Source organism: Panthera pardus, unplaced genomic scaffold (genome assembly GCF_024362965.1).
Source record: "Panthera pardus isolate Hobbes unplaced genomic scaffold, ASM2436296v1 HiC_scaffold_8, whole genome shotgun sequence".
Classification (NCBI taxonomy): Eukaryota; Metazoa; Chordata; class Mammalia; order Carnivora; family Felidae; genus Panthera; species Panthera pardus.
The window spans coordinates 113,153,142-113,164,006 of record NW_026527013.1 but is presented as its reverse complement, the minus strand read 5'-3'; the positions used below and the strand labels follow the sequence as shown (position 1 = coordinate 113,164,006).

At 44.9% G+C, this 10,865-nt stretch overlaps 1 long non-coding RNA gene across 2 annotated transcripts; it reads right to left on the bottom strand.

Moving 5' to 3' along the window:
* Positions 1-690: 690 nt before the first annotated feature.
* LOC109263807 (uncharacterized) lies at positions 691-10,591 on the bottom strand. Of its 2 annotated transcripts, none has more exons than XR_008420454.1 (4): positions 10,086-10,591; positions 3,305-3,464; positions 2,078-2,118; positions 691-957 (listed from the first exon to the last, which is right to left on the bottom strand). It is a non-coding gene; the product is annotated as an uncharacterized LOC109263807 (long non-coding RNA). The 2 variants fall into 2 exon arrangements; XR_002078403.2 differs by lacking the exon at positions 691-957 and adding an exon at positions 983-1,880 and having other exon boundaries at positions 2,082-2,118.
* Positions 10,592-10,865: the final 274 nt, after the last annotated feature.

Genomic DNA, 10,865 nt, shown 5'->3' with positions numbered 1-10,865 from the left:
AGGAGGAGGGAAAAGAATGTTGCCAACTGGGACATGTTGCCCTGGCTCGGAGACCCAGCATCTGACAACAGTAAAGATGGGAATTCAGAGATCAGCAGCTTCCCTGAGGTTTATGCTGATTGATATGCTTCATTGTGTTCTAGAGATTAGAGAAATAAGAGAAATACAGCTTGATAATTAACGAACAGTCGGGAAACCTTGAAAACACATGGCAGGTAAGGAGATTTATCAAAAGCAGTCCTGACATGCCCATTTTTCAGAGTTCAGTGTTTCATCAGCAGAATGTAAAGTAGAGAAAAAAAATCCAATGTTTATTTTTATATTTCACATGCTTGGTTTAAATGAGAATACTTCATAACCGAGCTGTATCCACTTGGCCATGGGAACCTGTTCCCTGAAACAGCTCTAAAATACCAGAACACATTTTATTTTCCCCCCACCTAGTATTTCCCAGTTTACAGTCAACATAAAAGAATGTGATAATGCACTGAAGCAAGAGATTCAAATGAGCAACAATCCCAGGTAAAACATAAGAATAGATTTATTTTCTAATCGTCTTAATTTATTTTCTTTTAACTTTCTCTTCCCATCTTCATCAGAAACCCTCTACTTTTGCCTTCTTTTTATGAGAAATGCGCGCACACGCGCACACACACACACACACACACACACACACACACACACGCTCAGTTATACTCAGGTGTAAATGATAACGTTTCATGTATTAGTCTTGCAGAAGTTCGCTTTTGGACAGAATTCCAGAAGACTCGAATCAAGGGGCACCTGGGTGGCTCAGTCGGTTGAGTGTGCAACTTCGGATCAGGTCATGATCTCGCACTTCATGAGTTCGAGCCCCACGTTGGTCTCTGTGCTGACAGCTCAGAGCCTGGAACCTTCTTTGGATTCTGTGTCTCCTACTCTCTGCTCCTCCCCAGCTTACACTCTGTGTCTGTCTGTCTAAAATAAATAAACACTTAAAAAAAGAAGAAGAAGACTTGAATCAAATGGAAAAAAGATACCAAGCATCACATTAAAAAGTCACTGATCTGGTGCGGGCAGTATTTTCTTGGGCCCTAAAATCACCTCCCTCTCTTCTCTCTCTAGTCAAGGGGCTTAATGATTTCAGCTCCCTGCTCACTGACTCCCTCTCTCAACTTATTTATAAAACACCACATCCCCGATAAGAGAAACTCTGAACTGCTTCCAGGGGACAGGTTTTCTTTACCACGGCTGTAGGAAAATGACAGTTGCACAAAATGAAATAAAGAGACCAGTAAGTAAAGAAATATGACCAAGAAACTAAAGCTTGAATAGAGTTGCTAAATAATACCGAAAGGGAAAACTTTATACATTCCCAAAGCCATAATTGGGCAGGAAGGTTGAAGCCTTCATCATGTTAGACTACACAGGGTCACTTGTTGAGCCACAGTAGAATATTTTGTTCATAATGAAACCTTATTGGGTTTGGTTGCTGTAAGCTTTTCAGCTTCTAATTATGGTGTTTAGAAGACAATGGCGACAGCTTAAAATAATAAAGAATGCGGCTAAAACCAGTGAGATTGCCGCGGTGGTACAAAGAGAAGTGTTGGCTCTCTGTGTATAGTATACATTTAACCTGTCAGCAAACACAGAGCATTTTACAGGTAAAATGCAAAGGGATGCATTTAAGGAGCCATCACATGAATGATGAGGTTTTTCGTGTTGCTTTCAAAACGAGCTGCTTAAGTTATAATACTAGTTTAATATAAATTGGAGTTTATCCTTTTGAAACCACTTGCAATTTGCTTCTGTTAGGCCCCAGGTCATTATGATGCGAAGTTCAAGGTTCCTGGAACATAATGCGATTCAGGCCTGCGTTCTTGTGGCCATGTCCAATTCAGCTGAAAACGAGAATTATAGTGAGAGCATTTCCTGGTCTTTGACCCTTCCTGTGAGCTTTTTAAAAGCAGGGTTTATGCAGAACACTAACCTCATTCTCAGACATTCAGTTCCAACTAATGTTAGCTGTGTTAAAACTCTTAAGTAAATTGAAAACTGTTTAAAAATACCCCATTCCAAGTTTAAAAACAGTGGGCACTTACCTTCCGATTTCCTTCCTTAATATGCAAAAAGATTTGCCTTGCGAAACGGAATATATTTAAATGTTAAAAAGGGTCTCTCCTCTCTCTGCCACAAATGTAGTCAGGCAACACAAAGAACAGTTGTTTTAAAATCTCCAGATGTAACTGACTAGGGAGAGATAACAACAATAGGAAAATAATCTAGAACGTGTGTGTCTTATATGTGAACCTCTGTTGCAAGGACTTCAAAATAAACTAATTTACATAATCTTAACAATAGCCCTGCCCTCCGGAAACCCCCCCCCCCATATTTTGTAGATGAGGAAACTGAGGAACAGAGAGGGTGAGTAACTTGCCCAAAGTCACACAGGCCAGCAAGTAGAGGAGGGAGACCAGCCCCCAGGAAGGCTGGCTCCTGAGTCCACCCCCCCTTTTTTTGTTTATTTATTTTTGAGAGAGAGAGAGAACAGGGGAGGGGCAGAAAAAAAGGGAGACACAGAACTCAAAGCGGGCTCCAGGCTCTGAGCTGTTAGTACAGAGCCCAATGCAGCGCTCAAACTCAGGAACTGTCAGATCAGGACCTGAGCCAAAGTCGGAGGCTTAACCGACTGAGCCATCCAGGTGCCCCCTGAGTCCATACTCTTAACCTCTGCCTCTCAGGACAATACCCGGATTCCTGGGGGTTGGTATGATATGCACAGAAAAGACCTTTGAAAACAAATTCCATGATCCATAGGTTTGGGGAAAGCACCCCCAAAATATAAGCAACGAATTTATGAAACAAGCAATAAGTCTAAGCCTTTTCTTTCTTATTTTTAAGTGTCATCTAGAGCTGAGCTCAGAATTCACAAGATTTGATTAAAATCTGTACACCTGGCCAGACTAGGACTTTTTTTTTTTTTAATTTTTTTTTAACATTTATTTATTTTTGAGACAGAGAGAGACACAGCATGAACGGGGGAGGGTCAGAGAGAGAGGGAGACACAGAATCTGAAACAGGCTCCAGGCTCTGAGCCATCAGCACAGAGCCTGACGCGGGTCTTGAACTCACGAACCGCGAGATCATGACCTGAGCCAAAGTCGGACGCTTAACCGACTGAGCCACCCAGGCGCCCCCAGACTAGGACTTTTTCTCAAGACAATCACATTACCGTGAGGCCCTGAAGAAACCAAAGGACCAGTGTGTGAGTGCTCACTTGGCGGGTCTTCCTTTGGGACGAAGGTGAAGAATAATAAGGACCTACCTACACAGCCACCGACGCTGGGTTCATCTGTTCTTCCCACGCTTTACCAAGCTGAGTGAATGATCTGGATGGAGTCATGTCCTTTGCAGGAGGTCATACACTGGTTGAAATCATCAGGAGATGATAGATCTGAATAGATTCAACTCTGTGTTCTAAAATACTGTCCAAAAAAAAAAAAAAAAATCAATAAAAAGTAAAACCAGGGACCAAAACCAAAACACTGGTGGTACCTTCAAACCTTAGGTTCCTTAAACACCTGTCCTGAGGCTATGCAAAGAAGCTAACTGGTGTGAGTTATGTTTGTCAATCAATCAGTGCAGAGGATTTGCAAAGTGAGGTGAAAATCCCCTGAGGCCTTAGAAGTTCCAGAACATCAAGGCAATGAACAGATCCCCCGAAGCTTTTCATTGAGGAGCATCAAGAAGAACATTTTCTTCTCTAGCCAGTGCTGAGCTGAACCAAGTAACTCAAAGGACAGAGTCCCCAGGGGATACTCGAGGGTTCTGTGAGCCTAGAGAACAGATCCAAGAACATCATGAGCCTCACACAGAGCCACTAAAGGTCTGGATTGCACCTAGGCTTAGAGAGTGATTAGCATGAGAAATCCTTGCTCTCTGCAAACAAGAAGACCGGAACATCAGCGCTGATGAAATTCTACTTTAGAACCAAGTGTGTGAAGCTTGAGATGAACTAAGTGTCTAGAACAGAGGGTCAGCAATGCATCACCAGCCACATCCCTCGGTCACCACTTCTTTTTGGGCTGCTCTGCAGAAAAGCAGATGGGAGCCAAAAGGTCTTGGTGCCAGAGTATTAATGTCCCAAGAATCTGTCCATCTCCTGCTACCTCCCGCAGCACTGCTTGAACGAAAGCACTGCAAAGGCAGGTAGTGGGGCTGGGAAGAGCAGGTTTGGGGAGGGGAAAGGTAAACAATCAAGGAAATAGAAATAAATGGTGGAAAGTCAACTCATAAAGAGTAAGTCTCAGGAGAGACATTTTAGGAATAGCGACATCTGCACCCCTAACTCACTTATGTTCTCATAAGAGCCTTGGGCCAAGAGTCAGAGAACTTAGATTCTGTCCCAGGTCCAGTACTGCAATGTGTGACCCCGAGAAAGTCACTTCGCTTGTCTGGGCCTCTGTTTGTGGTGAACACCATGATGAGATCATGTAGCAGCATTTTTAAGTGATGGCATAGTTTACGAACATAAGTGTCTGAGGTCAGGTTCTGGGAGATAGATTTTGAATGAAAGATTACGAGCAGTAAGTGGATTTGGAGAGCGTCGGGGCAATACCTTTGGGGATGTAAACAAGGCAGGACCCTGCAGTGGAGGACACGAACTGTGGTGCAGGTGTGAGAAAGACCTCTGTTAGCCCCATGTGCTGTGCAGCCGGGAGGCCCCTCAGCAGCCCTGCACTGAGGTGAGGGGCCTCGTGGGAGGGGTGAAGAAGGTAGGTAATCTGGGGACACAGGACAGCTGTGATGTTAGGAGCTTAACCTAATCCTAACCCCTGACCTTCAAGGCTACAGCCCACCCTCCCTCCTCCCCCAACTCTCCTCTGACTGAAAGTACCCTCTGTCTGCCCAAATTCAAATCTGACTCCTCCCCTTCGTGGCTGTCACTCCCCCTCCCTCACCCAGGTTTTATCCTCTCCCCCCTGCCCCACACCCTACAACTACTCCCTGCCTCCCTCCTCCTCTCCACCCAAGGGTGTAGGAAGAGGAAAAAAGGAAATAGAACCACACCCTTTGTCATTATAAAAAGAGCTACCCCAGGTGAAGGGAATAGCAGTTTTTATCCCCCCGCAAATCACCCAGACTTATGGATGCAGGCTGCCCACAGGGAGGGAGCCTAACCTTGACAGAGGTCTTTCTCTTAAGCTGAGGACAAACATTATTACAGAGGGACTCAGCCGATAGCTGTCAGCAGGCAATACTTAGATGACTGGGTCATGAGAGAGGTGGGGGTCCTCCGTGAGCATCACTTCCTCTAAGAACAGTTCACACTGGGGAAGATTACAGCATTGCAACCACCTAGCGCCCGTGAAGAAGAGGCTTTTAAATCTCCCATCTTGTATATGACCTTACTCTACCCTCCAAGGCCTCAGTTTCCCTGTCTGTACAATAGGTTGCTGTGAGCCATCACGTGCCTTTCTAAGTCTTGTGAGTAGCCCACTGTCTACACTACATCTTAGAACAGTATCTACCCAAAAGACATCTACTGGGGAAAAGGGAGAGCTTTTCTCTCCCTCCACTTTAAGTTGTTGCTTATGTGTGTCCTTGGGAAGTAGGAGAGAAATGACAGCTAATGGAAAGGTTTACGATTATTTAAAGGGAATGCGGTTGGGAGGGTCAGGGTAAGAACTTCAGAATTTAGGAATTCTGAGGTTGTGTCGGCAGCCATTTTATTCCAGAAAAAATAAATAAATAAATAAATACATCAAACTTTCAGTAATCTTTTAAGAACCAGGGTTTTTCATTTTGAACATTTAGAAAACATATGCAAAACAAACAAGCCTATTATAACAAACCTCATTTTCCTTCCTTCCAAGTGGAGGTCAAATTCTCCACATTTGAGTCTGTGGCTATCTGAACACCTGTGTCTTGCACTTCTAGGCGAAATGGCTGCCCAGAAACTCCTCCCTTTTTGGGGAAGGAATTTCTGAAAGTACCAGTCATGGCACTTCAGCAATATCGTGCTTATTGTCTTACAGTTGAACTTGGGTCACCGGCCAGCTGGAGGTGTCTTTCAAGTTCTCAAGCGGAAACTCACTTCATGTGAGCTTGCATCAGACACAGCCTAGCAGTAGGGAAATTTACTAAGAGGGATATTGCAGAGGACAGGGGTGCGGGGGGTGGGGCGCGGGAATTAGGAAACAGTTTCCCAGGGAAAGGGGAATGAGCACAGCGGAAGGGGCCATGGTTCGGGGTGATCATGAAGCAGAGCCCCGAGAAACGCAATTACCCCATTTTAACCAGCTTGTCTCTATCCTGCAGCTCATTTTAGAATAACAGCAAGATGGCTGCTTGCATAATCCAGGATAGATGTGGCCCACCCCATTCGGGAAACTCTGCCCCCCCCCCCCCCCCCCAGCAATCCCGCTCCGAAGACAGCACTGACACTACGGGACTGAGCAAAAAATAGGATACAAAATAAGAGGTGAGAAACGAGAAAAATGAAAAAAAAAAAAAAAAATCCAAGCTCCTGGAGATACAGATGGATAGGTTAATCCCCCGGTGATGACAGAGGGCTCGTAGAGACCCTACCGCAATGGAGCAGAGTGTACTGAGAACAGGACCAAGTCCTACATGAGGGGTCTGAACCTCGCCAGAGCAGGCTTTTCCACCGAAAGCAACAGACATCTGAACATTGCTCGATGCCTGCTTTACAGCATCTTCATTTCTGATGGGGCCTGGTAATCTGTGAGAAATGAACTTCAATTGCTTTTTCTGCGAGTGCTAAAAAGTTACTTTTACATCACTGGAGGGCCCTGGCAAAGCACATGTCAAGGACCTGTGGGTCAGTGGGACTGAAATAGCGGCTATGAAATGAACACTTGATACTGTATATAAATTGAATGATCAGCTGGGTGATTTTAGAACTACCTGGGTGGAATTTATGTGTCTTCTGGATGAGATGATGGTTCTAGGCCAGTGGGAGTACCTCTGACACACAGTACAGTAATCAGTGCAAGGTGGGAGGAGAGCGGGGCGGGAAGAGGTGGGTGAGTGGCTTGACCTTGACCTTGTTCGTTTTCACCCCTCTCTTGTGACTGGTCTTTCACGTGAATGCAGAAACTGCCAGAGCACTTGCTTCCTTGCTATGCGCCAAGCTCAGGAGATGGCTCAACATTCGCTGTCTGGGATGGTCAAGTACTTCTTGACATTCAGGTCCCTGACAGACTGGGAGATTCTCGGGGCAAGTTTGTCAATTCACAGATTTTACTTGGAAAAGCAAATCATTACAGATGATGATTAAGAAGAAAGTTCCTAATATTCACACATTCAACTCGTTTAATTTATATCATCGGTTTTCAGACAAAGAGAAAGATGGAAGAAAAGAGCCAACAGACACGGAGGCACAAGCCCAGTGGGAGAGACTGAGGTGAACACACACTCAGAAGAGGGGAGAGAGATGAGGGAGAGAGGGAGGAGGGTATGAGGGAAGAAGGGAACGAAGGAGAGCCAATAACAATATCAAGGGCAGAGGGAAGAAGAGAGAAAGAAATGGAGAGACACAGATAAAGGGAGACAGACAGGAGGAGAAGGAGGGAAAGAAAGCTAATCAATCGAGCAAGAGGAAACAGCAGAGAGACAAACAGGGGCTTAAGGAGCTGAAATTCGTGTGTTATTCAAGACTCAAACTTTTCTGTTAAAACACTCATAACTTCCTTTCCGTCCTAATTATCTTTTCTTACTCTTTTCTAATCAGTGTTCATTTGTCTTTTGGTGAGAATAACAATTGTTGGTTTTTAAGTTACAAACACCAATTTAGGACAACACACAAGTGAAATCACAGTAAGGTTGGGGGAAAAAAAAAGTTGTTTTTAAGGTAGCATTGCGGAAAAATGGAAAGAGAAGAGAAAAAAGAGGACAAGGAAATCTCACCGGCTTAGTCCTCATGCCTTTGAGATGGCCCAGAGATGACGAATCGGACTTCTCCCAGAAGGTTTTGATATTTGTAAATAACCTCAGCATTCAAATTTAGGCTCTGCAAACACCTTTGCTTCACTTGACAGTAACCCCCTACTGGGTCAAGAGTGGAAATGGGGGAAAAGCTAATTAGGGAGGAGGAGGAGCCAAAATTAACTCCAACTATGCAGATTCAAAGTATCCACAGCCCAGAGTGAGAAAGAGTTTTTATAAAGAATCTTCTCATTTCTGAGTCAGATGTATGCGTTTCACCTATGTTATGTCACCTTAACCCCTACATTACCATGTGGTCCTGGGATCTCCTTTTAGCTCATCAGAAAAGGTTAAGACACAGAGATGTGTATCCCGACCGGTTGCCATCCTTGACCCCACCCTACCATGCAGGATGGGCTCCAAGCTCACTCACTTATCAAGTCATGTAGCAAAAAGAATGTTTGAACAAAGCATATATAATCTTTACTTTAGCCTTGGACACTTAATTCCATGCATCAGAGAATAAATTACTGAAGCATATTAATAAGTTGCTAACTTCCAAGTACAGGTAAGAGATTAAAAGACAAGTTCGAAAGGGGTCTATTCTACTTTGGCAGGGGGAGATTCTCAGGCATACCTCACTAGATGACCCAGAAAAGGACTCCAAAAGCTAAATTTCAAAAAAAGCTTCAGACTAGTGGGAAATATTTGTGCTGCCTCAAATTGGCACAGGCAAACAGGCATTTGCTGGCATAAAGCTGGCACTCATGCTCATAATTACTTCATTTGCATGAAATAAAAATATTTCATTGCACCATCGTACCAGTCACAGGCAAAAGTTGTGGATCTTGGAGACTCAGGCTCATATACACTGAACTCAAATTTGAGCTTTTCTATTTTACACAAATAGCAAATTCTAATCTCCTGGATGACAGAGTTAGATACATTCCCCAGATATATATTCTTTTTTTCCAAAGGAAGAATACAGATCAAGACATTGGGTTGTAAGGACAGGCTACTGTGATTCACTTCGCTAGAATCTGCATTAGAGAGGAAATCAGTCCATTGGTTGATTTTTCATGTTCTATTGCATCACATTCCCTTAGGTTTAACATCAAATACATCAGCAGCAATAGCAATGCTTAGGTGGCAATTTTCCCGTTGGGCATTCACTTAAGGTGACTATTCCGAGCTCTTAACAGGGAAAATAAGATGCTTTTCACAAGGGGCTATGGCAGTATGCAAATTCTGAGCAGGTGAAAGACCAAGATTATGAAGAATTTTTTTTAATGATATTTATTTTTTTGAGAAAGAGAGACACAGTGTGAGTGGGGGAGGGGCAAAGAGAGAGGGAGACACTGAATCTGAAGCAGGCTCCAGGCTCTGAACCATCAACACAGAGCCCCATGCAGGGCTGGAACTCACTAACCCTGAGATCATGACCTGAGCCAAAGTCAGAAACTCAAACGAATAAGCCACTCAGGCGCCCCAAGACTATGAAAAAATTTAAACCTGAAGTGCTAGGTCTCTGGATGTCAAAGAGATGGAACCCAATGCTAAAGACAGTTCTTCCAACTGCCACATAAGTGCAATTCATATGTCTTTAAGAAAACACGCAGAGACCGGATTTATAAACACATCACATGGGGGCTGGCTGGCATTTTAAAGTTTTCTAGCGGAGAAAGACCTATTTTGGCCCAGGATAACCATGCCCAGTAATTTCCTCGTGTCTACTTGAAGTCCCGTGTGCCAACCGAAAGGGGACGAAACGTGGCATACTTTCACATTTTCATCTGGCTCTGATTCCAGCTCAGAAACCTGCACTGGGGGTGCCGCCCTGCTCCTGGGTGCCTTCCAGTACAGTGGTCACGGTTGCAAAAAAGGAGGAAAAAAAGAAAAGCAAAAGAAAAAAAGAAAGAAATCATTGACTGTAAAAACAAAATCAGATCATCGGTTCCCACCAGGGCTGAAACGCAGGCGAGAGGGAAACTGCTCGGCGCCGTAGTTTGCTCTCCCGCAGGAGAGGCCCGCGTCTGATGATTTTCTCTGACGAGCCACGCAAAGCCGACCGCGGTCGGCCGGGCTGCCCTCCCCCCACCTCCCCAGCCCGCACGTAATGAACACACAACACGGACCGATCTCAGCGCTCTACATACCTTTCTCCGAGCACTTTTAACTTTTCCCATGTCCATTAGGCCTTACAGCCTAATCTTGCTCTGCCAATCGCTCCCATGGTGAGATCATTAAGTAAATTATTTTAAGATCAAACACCCTGCAGTGACAATAGCGTCCCATGTAAGGTAAATGCTTCAAAGGCCCCCCTTTCAAATTACAGCTCTCGGGACTTATTCATCACCTCTCCGTAGGGCTTGCCCCGCCATTACTTGGCTTTTTGCCGCAGGCGAAGGTAGCACTGCTAATTGGCCTCTGTAACAAAACTGACCTGTGGACAGGATAAAACTTGTTTGGAGCTTAGAGACAAAAATTATTCAAGGTTAAAAACACATGAATGCCCCAGCTACGTCACCAAAAAAAGGGAGTGAATGAATGTCTTCCCCTGCGGTTCTTAATGTGAAAGAATGCGCTCCCGGCGCGCCTGGGTCAGACAAAAAGCTCCTTCAGGTAGCTGGGCCAGGCCGGGGCCTCAGGGATCCTTTTCTCCTCCTCCCGGGTTTTCACCAGCTCCCCCAGCCCCCACCCTGCTCCGGGCCGTTCTCTGCTTTTTCAACTCCGAGACAAGGAGCTCCATCCATCCTTTGCTTTGGTTCTTCGGAACACCTCCCCGGGAGGGCCTTTGATCTCCCGGGATACTGGCAGATGGAACAGTTTAACTCCTCCGTACAGGTGCAGAGAGTTGACTTGACAGGTTGGGGCTTTTATTTCTAGCACATTAGCCGGGCGCATACAAATGGGTTTTTGACAGACTCAAGCAGGTA